Source organism: Pinus tabuliformis, chromosome 5_2 (assembly GCF_031772625.1).
Source record: "Pinus tabuliformis cultivar Carrire ecotype Pingquan chromosome 5_2, CPIR1, whole genome shotgun sequence".
Taxonomy (NCBI): domain Eukaryota; kingdom Viridiplantae; phylum Streptophyta; class Pinopsida; order Pinales; family Pinaceae; genus Pinus; species Pinus tabuliformis.
The window spans coordinates 932,892,084-932,904,571 of NC_142306.1; positions in this window are offsets into that span (position 1 = coordinate 932,892,084).

The window sequence follows — 12,488 nt, forward strand, 5'->3', positions numbered from 1 at the left end:
TCTAGAAACATAGTTGGTCGTATATATCCCAACTGAAAGCTTCTAGGTTATGCTTATTCAAGCTATAACCCTTATATGATGGATCTTAATCCCTTTCCTAAAGGAACCCTAATCCCTTAATTAGGGGATCTCACCCTCCTCTTTTGTATCTGAAACTTCTTCCTCTTGGCCTCTAAAATGACTATATGGCAAAAGAATTGAGGAGGTCAGAACTCAGAGAAGATAAACTTATGCTTCTAGTTTGATATTAGAAAGCTTATCATCTAAGTAGGAGATTGGAGGCATTTGGGAAGAACCTCATAGCACCAAGGAAAAGGTTGTAAGGCTCTTCTTTATCTTTAATTAATAAAAATGAATTCTTTTCCCCATTGAATTGTCTTATCAGAATGATGAATGGTTTATAATTATTTAGATGTTTATTAAGGAAGTTTCAATTCTTAATCTCCTTGATCATTAAGTTGAGTTTGCTTGAATTATTATGTCACATATGCTTTCGATCCTTCTTATTTTTATTCTTGTAGGTTTTATCAAGCATTGAGGAGCTGCATCAAGACACAACAAGGGATCTTCATCAAGGATTTCATGAATAGGTAAGAGGCTTATTCACCAGCTTTTGTATTTGTAATTCAAACAAGGTAGACTAACAGAAAGAGTTATTTCAATTGTCTATTTGTTTCTAGTTTACATCTAGGATATAGGGAGATTTCCCTTGTGAGCAAGACAGATTTGTCTGTTATAACAAGAGGATTAGAGAGAGAGAGAGAGAGAGAGAGAGAGAGAGAGAGAGAGGGAGGGAGGGAGGTAAGAGAAAAAGGGAGATAGAGGAAGGATGAGAGAGATGACTTAAGAGAGAGGAAGAGAGTGATGGGTGAAGAGATAGGATTTCAGGGGGGGTAGAGAGAGAGAGATAGAGAAGGAGGGGGAAAGATAGAGGGAGGTAGGAGAGAGAGGAATTAAGAGAGAGGAAGAGAGTGATGGGGGAAGAGATAGGATTTTAGGAGAGAGAGAGAGAGAGAGAGAGAGATGGGGTAAGAAAGAGAAAGGTAGGAGAGAAAGTTTGAGAGAGGAAGGATGAGAGAGAGGACTTGAGAGAGAGGAGGAGAGAGGGAGGGATAAAGAGATGGAGTTGTAGGGAGAGAGAGGGAGGGAAGAAGAAATACATAGAGAGTGATAAGTGGAGAGAGAGAGGGAGTGACAAGGGAGAGATGGAGAGAGAGTGTGTATGTTTGGGGGTGAGATAAAGAGACAAAGAAGGAGAGATGGAGAGAAGGAGAGAGAGAGGCATATAGTAATATAGAGAGAGTGTGTATGTTTTGGGGTGATATAAAGAGACAAAGAAGGAGACATGGAGAGAAGGAGAGAGAGGAATATAGTAACATATTTGGAAGGTGAAGGGAGAGAGAGAGAGAAAAAGGGAGAGAGGGAGACGTGGGAAAGAAAGGAAGAGAGAGAGGATGTGAGAGAGTGGAGAGAGGTAGGGAGAGAGAGATGGATATGGAGAGGGAGAGAGATGGAGGTAAGAAGAAAGACATAGAGATAGAAAGGTGGTGAGAGAGACAAGGAGGGAATGATAAGGAAGATGGAGAGAGAGGGAGAGAGGACAACAGGAGGGAAGAAAGATAGAAGCGGGGGAGAGGGAGAGAAGGGGAAGAGAGAGAGAGAGGGAGGGGAGGAGGGAGTGATAGATAGATATATTGGAGAAAGAGAGTGTATGTTTTGGGGGTGATATAGAGAGACTGAGGGAGATAGAGATATAGATGGAAGGTGAAGAGAAAGAAGAGAGAGATGGAGGGAGGGAGGGAAGGACAAAGAGATTAATATATATGGAGTGAGAGAGTGTGTATGTTTGGGGGGGTGAGATATAGAGACAAAGAAGGCGAGATGGAGGGAGATATAGATATAGATGGAGGGGAGGAAGATGGAAGAATATTTATTGCACTAGATGCATTGATTTAAGTGTAGATGGTGATTTCTAATCCTATTTGATTGCTTGCACTAGATGCATTGATTTTAGTGTAGATGTTGGTTTCTAATGATATTTGATTACTTGCACTAGATGCATTGATTTTAATGTAGATGATTTCTAATCCTATTTGATTGCTTGCACTAAATGCATTTATTTCAGTGTAGATGATAATTTCTAATCCTATTTGATTACTTGCACTAAATGCATTGATTTCGATGTAGATGATGATTTCTAATCCTATTTGATTTCTTGCACTGGATGGATTAATTACACTGTATATGTTTATTTATAATTATATTTGATTGCTTACGCTAGATGCATTGATTTCAATGTAGATGATTTCTAATCCTATTTTATTTCTTGCACTAAATGCATTGATTTTAGTGTAGATGGTGATTTCTGATCATATTTGATTCCTTTCACAAGATGCATTGATTTCATTGTAGATGTTGGTTTCTAATCTTATTTGTTTATTTTCATTAGATGCATTGATTTGAGTGTAGATGTTGATTTCTAATCATATTTGATTACTTGCATTCGATGCATTGATTTGCAGTGTAGATGTTAATTTCTAATCCTATTTGATTTCTTGCATTAGATGCACTAATTTCAATGTATATGTTGATTTTTTATTAGATGTAAATAAATGTACGGTGGCACATTAATTTCAAAGTTATTAGATTAATATTATGCATTGATTTCAATGTAAGAACCAAAAATTATTAACAATGTACATTGAATATTGTGATATAGTAATTCAACCTATTAATATTGGAGAACAAGGGAGACAAGGTATGATGTTTATTACAACAACTCGAGCCAAATATTTAAATGGTTTACGATTTCAACTGTCCTTTTCATATAATTGATATGAAAATATGACAAAACTAACAAGAGTGACAATAAGAATAGTAGAAGAAAATAGTTTGAGATTGATCACAATGAAGACTATTTGTAATCGACTACATTTTTATTATTCACATTTTCTATCATTCAACACTATTACATTGTCACTTTGCATTCAAATTTTTTATTTCACCATTAGATTTATCGACAATATTTATCATCTCAACAAATTGTAACTAAGAAAATTTAAAATTAAAATGACCAAATAAATCTCAGACATATTTAGCATATTTAAAATGGTTATATTAATATTATATGTATTTACATATTATTGATAAAATTATTCATATGTTCAATAGATTTTCCTTGGCCGCACATGAGTGAAACCAACCTAGATCCGGAAGTTGAATTCCTATGGAGTATATGCAGCAAACTGTAACCCGAGGAGTAGTGGAAGAACAATGAGGGTTTCAGTTAGTCACAGAGGTTTATCTTCATGGAGGGGCACAGAGGAGGGAGCTGCACTCCCTCCTACAAGGATGTCGTAGCCAATAGAGGTAAGAAGCATCTAGAAAATGATAGTAGTACTGTAGAGGAAAGGAGTAGGAACTCGGAAGAGGAGACAGGAGGAACCAAAACCAAGAAAAATAATGATGCAAAAGACAAGGAGGAAGAAGACAAAATGCAAGGAGCAAAATACAAAAAACAAAAGGGACCATGTAAACCCAAAGCTAATATTACACCCAGGGTGTTCCTACATGATCCTGCTCTGCAGGCGCACAAGGATCACATGAGGAATTATGCTATTATCTGCAAATTCATGGGATTATGGCCCACTTAAAAAGCTCTACAAACTTGGATTAAATACCACTAGAAACCTAAAGGAAGCATTGACCTACACCTTGGGTCAAAGGGATTCTTCATGGTAGTGTTCACAAATATTGAAGACAAAGACAGAGTGTTTGAAGGAGGGCCCTACTTCTATGCAGCAACTGGCCTTTATATGCAGCCATGGATGATGAATTTCATCCTGGAGCATGAAATTTTTACTTCTGTACCAGTCTAGGTAAGGCTCTATTCTTTACCTCTTGATTATTGGAAAATAGAATCGTTAGCAGCTATAGGCAATAAACTAGGTCATTTTGTCAAGGCTTCTTGAGCCACAAGAAGAGGAAAATACACTTCCTTTGCAAGGATATTTGTGGAAATGGATATATCTATAACCCTTCCGGATGAGGTAATCTTGGAAGTTTATGATGAAGAATGGATACAAACAGTTGATTATGAGCATATTCCGTTCAGATGTCATAGATGCCATGAACATGGGAACCTCTTCAGAGACTGCCCCCTCAGTAAAGCAGAAAACAAGGCCAAAGCTAATACAATGAAGGACAACGATAGTTTTCACGAAGTGGTAAATAAAGGAAAAGGAGGCAAAAGAGGGCCAAAGCAACACCTACATGAAGGGAAAAAAGTCAGTCAGAACAAGTTCCAAGTTCTTGAGGAGGATGAAGTGAGTACAAAAGAAGATCAAGCAATGGAAGAAAGTCCTAAGGAAAAGGAGAAAGAAGATAATCAGAAACAAATACAGGATATTGATAATCAGAAAGAGACCATGATAAGTGATGCAGAACTGGAGATGGACCAGGAAATGACCCAAAGCGAAATGGAACTGGAGGACCAGGAGCTTCAAGAGATTCTTGACAAGGAACACCTAGATCTTGAAGGGTTCTTGATTAAGGGAACCACGGGAGGGGTAGATTTGGTACCTCAAGAAGATCTCAATAGAATACAACAGTTGTTTTTATGGAAAACTCGGGCTAAGGGGTTCGAGAAAGGAAAAAGCAGTAATAAGCAGGATAATAAAGGTGTGAAAATGATGAAAACAACCCCTGAGTTAGCAACCAGAAATCCCGGAAAAAAAAAAAGATGTAGAAAAAAGCAGAATGAGCACTTGATGGAGTGTGGAAAGCTAATGATAGACTCAGGTAAGATGAAAGATTTAGCCAGCTACTCCTTTACAAATCTTTAATTATGAAGTTCACATCTTGGAACATTAGGGGTTTAGGTAGTAAAAGAAAACAGAGAATGCTTAGTAATATAATGAAACAAGAGGCACCAGATATAATATTCATCCAGGAAACCAAATATTCCATTCAAAAATTAAGACAAATTCATAGAAAATGGCTCAATAGATTTGAGTTTCTAGAAGTCAAAGGAGAGTATACAGCAGGGGGCATCCTCACTCTTTGGAACCCCCAAAAAATTAGCATAATAGATGCATAGGCATCTAGGAATTATTTATCAGTAGTTATTCAACCTAAAAGAGACAGGGAGACCTATCTGGTTACGAATGTTTATGGCCCCGAAAGAACAGAGGATAAACTCAAGTTTCTAGATTCCCTTGTGGATCTCAGGGATAGACATGCAGGAATTCCTTGGATCTTGGGAGGGGATTTCTACATGATCAAATCTCTTTCGGAAAAAATAGGGCGAACCAGAGTTCTAAGTAAAGACTCTATTGCATTTCAAACCTTTTCAGATAATATGAATCTTATGGATACTAAAACAAATAATGGCCTCTTTAATTGGAATAATAAAAGAGGAGGAGAGGCTCAGGTCGCCTCCAAATTAGATAGATTCATTATCTCAGAAGAACTTATGCTAATAGATAAGGAAATAACAGCAAAAGTTCTTCCTTTTGGAGGCTCAGATCATTGACCGGTTCAACTAGAAGTCAAGGGCATAGGTACTCCCAGGAACATACCTTTCCGATTTGAGAACATATGGCTTTCACACCCAGAATTCATCAGCAACATTGAAAAATGGTGGTCAGAAGATTTGCAGATTCAAGGAACAAGAATGTTCCTTCTACACAAAAGGTTAAAGCACATCAAACATAGGCTTAATGATTGGAACAAGAATGATTTTGGCAATATTTTTGTGGGAAAAAAATCAGTGGAAATCAAAATGCAGGAACTCAATCAAGCTCTAATTATGGAAGGCTTTGATAAAGACAAAAGTGAACAAGTTGATAAACATCATCAAGAATGGGAGAATTTGTGCAAACAAGAGGAAAAATTTTCTAGGCAAAAGTCAAGAGTTCAATGGCTGAAAGAAAGAGAGCGTAACACTAAATTTTTTCATAGATCTACCATGGTTAAGAGAGCTCACAACAGAATCTCTTCGATCAAGGAAAAGGATGGGGAGACTCACACCTCCCATGAGGATATAGATTCAGTTTTGGTTCAACACCTCTGTGGCATAACTCAGGAAAACAATTCTGAAAGAGAACAGTTTATTAGGGAAGTAACTAATCACATTCCTAAGCTAGTGTCTAGAGAGGAAAATTTCAACCTTAACATGCCAGTAAAGGAAGAGGAAGTCAGTGAGGTCCTCAAAGAAATGCAGAATGGCAAAGCACCTGGCCCTACCAGTTTTAATGTGGATTTCTTTAAAGCTTGCTGGAATATAGTTAAAAAAGATATTTTGAAAATTGTGGAGGAATCCAGGTTGAACAGAATTATTCTGAAAGTGCTCAATACCTCCTTCATCTCCCTAATCCCTAAGCAAGACTTAGCTCAAACTCCTGACAAGTTCAGACCCATAGCTTTATGCAATGTGGTATACAAGATCATATCCAAGGTAGTAGCCAATAGGCTCAAACCTCTACTTCCGTCACTGGTTTCAGGGGAGCAATCAGGATATGTGGAAGGAAGACAAATCCTAAACAACATTATTCAAGCTCACGAGGTGGTTCACTCGTTAACTAGCAAGAGGCGGGTGGGAATGATCATGCAACTAGATATTGCCAAAGCTTATGACAAGGTGAACTGGACCTACATCAAGAAAGTTCTAATTGCCTTTGGTTTTGATTATAATTGGGCTATATGGATTATGGCCCTTGTGACTTCCTCTAGCTTTTCAATATTGGTGAATGGCTCTCCCTCTGAGATATTCATTCCTTCTAGAGGCCTCAGGCAGGGAGACCTGGTTTCTCCATTTATTTTCATCCTCATGATGGAAGGACTTGGTCGGTCTATCAAGCATGCTAAAGCAACAGGTAAGATCAAGGATCTCCAACTTACAGAGAATGGTCAGGCTCTGACTCATAAATAATTTGTAGATGATACCATGTTACAGGTAATCCCCACAGTTAAAGAAGCTATAGCCTACAAACAAATCCTGAATATCTTCACCAAGGCTACAAGTATGGAAGTCAATCTCTCCAAATCAAAAATCTTTTTCTTTAATACCAATATTGCTATTCAGAGAAATATCTCCAGAATTATAGGTTTTCAACGGGACTCCCTCCCCTCAAAATATTTGGGAATCCCTCTAACTTCTAAACCGATGCACAAGAGCATTTGGGAACCGTTGATCAATAAGATGCAGGACAAAGTCAGAAAATGGACCAATAGAGATTTAAATTTGGTAGGCAGGTTGGTTCTTACTAAGGCTGTTCTACAAGTGATCCTTGTTTTTACATTATCAGCTCTCCCAACTCCAAAAGGAGTTCTGCAGCAATTCAAAAATATCCAAAGAGACTTTCTTTGGGGTAAAGAGGATACTAGGAAGAAATGGGCCTTATTTTCATGGGAAAAAATCTGTAGACCCAAGCAATATGGGGGCCTTGGTTTGGATGACCAGGAGATTCTCAATAATGTTTTAGTGGCCAAACTATGGTGGCATTGGGTTCATGATCCAAAATCTCAATGAGCAAGTATTTGGAAAGAAAAATATTCCAACTCCTGGAAAACAAGTGACCTCATAAGAATGTCTGGAAATATAAAGGGCTCCTACATATGGAACAAAGCTTGGGAGAATAGAAGCCTGGTACAAAAAAATAGCTTTTGGGAAATTAGAGAGGGAGATCTTGCACTATTCTGGGAAGACAGATGGAAACAAGAACCAACATTGCTAAAAGAGGACTTTTTGAGCCTGAAGAATGAAATAGATAGCCAAGGCTTAAACAAGGTGAAGGATTTCTGGGATCATACTCAGAATACAGAAAAGTGGAGAATCTGGAGAAATATTAATTGCGGAGAAGACAGGCCCTTGAAAACAAAAGTAGAAGAACTTAGGAGAATGTTGGATCAAATGATGATCTTAGTAGTGGGTGGGTAGGACCAACTATGATGGGGCAACAATAAAGAAGGCACCTTCAATCTAAAGGAAGCAAAAGGAATTCTCCTAGAGCTGAATTCCCATGTTCCGGACAAGATCTGGTAGAACTTTTGGAGGCACCAAGGGTGGATGAAGATCAAACTCTTCATGTGGCTGGTTCTTCAAAAGAATATCTTGACATCGGACAATATTAGAAAAAGGGGTATTCTGGGACCTTCTATTTTCCAGCTCTGTAAAACTCATGAGGAGACTATGGAGCATATTCTCAATAGCTTTATTTTCACCTCCTGGTTATGGGATTCATTCGCTTCCATTTTCCAAAAGACTGATAGAGATAAAGAAAGTATCATTAATACCCTAAATAATTAGAGTAGAAACTTCTCGGACAATGAATTCCTCAACTCAGCTTGGGCCCTAATTCCAAGCTTCATTATATGGAATGTCTAGAAAGGAAGGAATAAGAGAATATTCAAGGATGAAAAGAATCCCCCTCAGTGGCTGTTTGAGCTAACCTTGAAACAACTTAAGGAGACAGTTGGCTCCACAGTTCATAATTAGCCCAAGAATCCTCCCTCAGAGGCTGATTTAAGAATCCTCACACATCTAGGTTTGCAGGGGCTCATTCCTCAAAGCCTGGATAGGTTGGGGAACACAGAGGTAGTGGAGAAGGAATTTTGGCATCCTCCTCTGATAGGTTTTTTGAAATTCAACATTGACGGCGCTTCTAAAGGAAACTCGGGAACTGCTGGTTTTGGAGGGGTTTTAAGGGATGATGAAGGAAACATTCTCTTTGTCTTCCACTGCCATTTAGGTAGAACTACCAACAACATGGCTAAATTAATCTCTTTAGAACAATGCTTAGAGTTTCTGAAGCAGGACAACTGCTCAAATGTAATTATAGAAGCGGACTCTGAGTTAGCCATTAATTTAGTGAAAAGAATTAGCTGTGGAGCTGTGCCAGAGAAAATTTCAAAACATTGGAGGCTCATCAGGGTTTTCCAAAGAATTCAAAGTCACCTACTTGGTCTTTGCACAATAAGTTTCAACCATGTCCGTAGAAAAGCTAATAAACTTGTGGATACTCTCACCAATCAAGGAGTGAGCTGTATAGAAGGCAAGGTTTTGAGGAAGTGGCAGGAGATGTCTCAGAGCAGACTAAAGGCTCTTTGCACTGAGCAAGAAGACAAGGATATGGAGGTATTTCGTAAAAGATCTAAGGAGGAGAGTACAAAATGACTATCTGACAGAAGGATCCTCCTTTGTTCTTCAGACTGTTTTAGTTAACGGGCTTTCTCAAGGCTCAGGGTGGGTGCACCATGGTTAAGATCAGATCATACCAGGGTTTCATGGCTGGCACTGATGGGAGATTACGAAGGGAGGGAAGTACGGATTTTCCGGCAACCACAAGCTCCTTAATCTTATTTTTCAGGAAGGAAAACCACTGCTTTGGTGGTTTTCAGGTGATCGCTTGTCACTTAGGTGGGAAATGGTTTTTGTGTTTTGGGAGCAATTCCATTAGGCTTCCTACACGTGGCAGGGGGTGGAAATGAATACTGCCCTCCCCAAGCATTATTGTTTGGATTCCTCGGTCTGTGCGATATGCCTCCCAACCATTAGATTTCACGGGGCTAATCCATGGTCAGGAACGTTCGTGCAGTTTGGTGGGGCTGGACCATTAAACGTCGTCTTACTTCGTCAGGCAATTTCTTCCTCTACCGGTGGATTTCTTGGGCAATTAGACGGTTAAGATCAATTTTGCATGTCAGTGGTGCAGGAGTTCAGATGACTCAGCGGGTTTCTTCTATTTTTCTGTCCACGTGGCACAAATTTTGTTTTTTTTGCAAGGGTTCGGATGCAATCTTTATTAGGTTTAGGGTAATGCCTTAGGCAGTTAGCATTTTTCTGCCGGAGTGCATGGTGTTGGTGGAATTTTGTACACTATGTAAATTTTTGTTGGCTTAATGATATTGAAGGTAGTACTCTTGCTTCAGCAAAAAAAAAGAAACCAACCTAGATCCATCTTAACTCTGGATCTGTCAAGCACCAAGATGGATAAAATCTCTCGATGTGTAAACCTTTCCTCAAGTTTTACACTCAAAAAAGAGGTTTGCACCTTGAGAGATTTGATCCCTCTCGACGCTTGATAGAGCCAGAGTTAAGATGGATCTAGGCTGGTATATTTCTACATCATCTAAATGCATGGAGCTTTTGTATGAACTCTCTAGTATGGTATTCACCTAATGTTTTACACTACCAAAAAAAAAAATTTCCACTTCAAATGTAAGTGAAACATATTTTCACTCATAAGTAAAGACACCATTATTGTTTACAATTATGTATAGGAAACAATGTTGGGCATCATTTAAAAATAATTTACCTAGGTTTTACCTTTTCATCATTATTTTACAGTAAACAAAACAAATAGCTTGTAACCCAAAAATGAAAGAAAAACAAATTAAATATTTTTAGTATTCAACAAAAAAAAAATCTAGCACATAACCCATTTCTTTTATCCAAATTAAATACTTTTGAAAGATCCTTACCACAAATCAAAGAGTGATTTTTATAAAGTTTGGGATTTGAAAAATTTTTGATTCATTAGAATATAATTAATATTATAATTTTTACAATTTAATTAAAATCAAATGTAAAAATAAAGTATCTCGTTACAAAGATTTTTCCTTCCAATTTTTAGGCAATACAATAAAATATTAAGCTATAGGAAAAAATTATGCCTCGATTGTTCCATACAAATTGCAAGGTTTCACTAATGCCAGTGTCTTCCCCATTAAACGAACAACACAAATACCCACTCCCCATTAAAAGCACAACATGAGTATCTTGATTGATTTTCCTTCACCTTCGCTTCCCCACTCTGACATCGTAAGCCATGGCTAGCTTGGTCCTCTTGCAGCTTGTCCTTCATGTTCGCTTCCCCACTCTAATATCCCTCTACATATCTCACAGGTCTGGTATTGTGTTGATTATCCATGGACACAGAGCTTCTGAATTTTTCCCCTTTATGATGACAATGCTTGTTCTCATGATCCACGTTATTACTTTTCTCCACAGGTCTCAAGATCGAGACCTTGACAACATATTTTTATTTACCTCTCATCCATGTCTCATATTTTTATTTTCCTGTCATTTTGGTTTTTTTCCTTAATTAAAAACTTAAATTATGATGGGAAGTCACTAATAGAAAGTATATTATTTACCTAAGTATCAAATATTTTTAAATATTTTAATTTTGAATGATTTTTTGCAAAGTTTAAGAATAAAAAATCACTACACTTATTTAAAAATCATGCACGAATATACCAACAATATCTAGAGATAATGACATAAGATATATGATGTAGTTATCCATATTAAAACATTTATTTTTGCAATGTTAAATATTATAAATTGCATTGGTCAATTCTATAACAACGTTCTTTTATCAACATTTAATGAAATGATTGATTTTATCAATAATGCCAATGTTGTTGGTACATACAACAACAATCATTGAAATTTCTAAATCTGATATTTATTCATGTGCCTTGTAGCTCTTGAGCAAGTCTAAGCATTTTCAGCCCATGGAAAAAATTAGAAAAAGTTGTTGAGGATCCCACCACATATAGAAAATATTAAAAGAAAAATATTGTTTGTAATTTTCAAATTTTAATTTATGATGTAGTCATAGTGGCTATCTAGAGTTTTGATATCACTTTGATGGCTAGACAATAAAACCATACAATAATAATTATAAAATTTTAGCTATTTTAATTATAAACTTTTAAACCTTTCTTAACATTGATAATATCGTTTCTTCCAATAGACAACCATCTTTCTTTATAGATGAATAGAATTCTATATATAATGTTTATTCTTTCATTATTCTCTTTTTGATCACTTAATAACAAAGATGATAACAACATCAATTTATACTATAATTCAATAAGTTTCAATTTATTTCTACATTTAGATTTTTCTACATTAGCGTTTTCTCTTTTAATATAGTTTTCCTATTTATTAACCAAGATCACTTTTTAAAAACGTTTTTTAATAATCTCAAATTTTATTGTTTTTAATTCTTTTTATAAAATTAAAAAATTCATATAAATAATTTTTTGTTATTCCTTTTATTCATTTTCCTATAAAATTGAAAATTTATATTATTATTTTTCTTTAACCATTATCAAAAAATTTCACATTTTCTAATTCACTTATTCAAACCATGTGCAACACAGTGTACTCTCTATTTCATTTATTATAACAAAATGTGATCGCTATTGATCTAGGTGGATATTGGTGGCCACCTATCTATTTCACTTGGACCCCCAACATTGTCTCTTTCAGTTTTTTGGTCTCCTTAATCGTAGCACAGTTTACTATTTTTCACAGTCTTTTAGGTCCTGAACTTCCGGATCTGTTTTGAGGCCTTAAACGATGTTTTTAGGGAAAACAGAGAGTCTAAAGGCTATCCAAGCCATCTTTACGAATTTTTTTCTGCCTTCTCCTTGACTTCTTCGAAACGAGGTATTATGATAGTCAAACGACGATC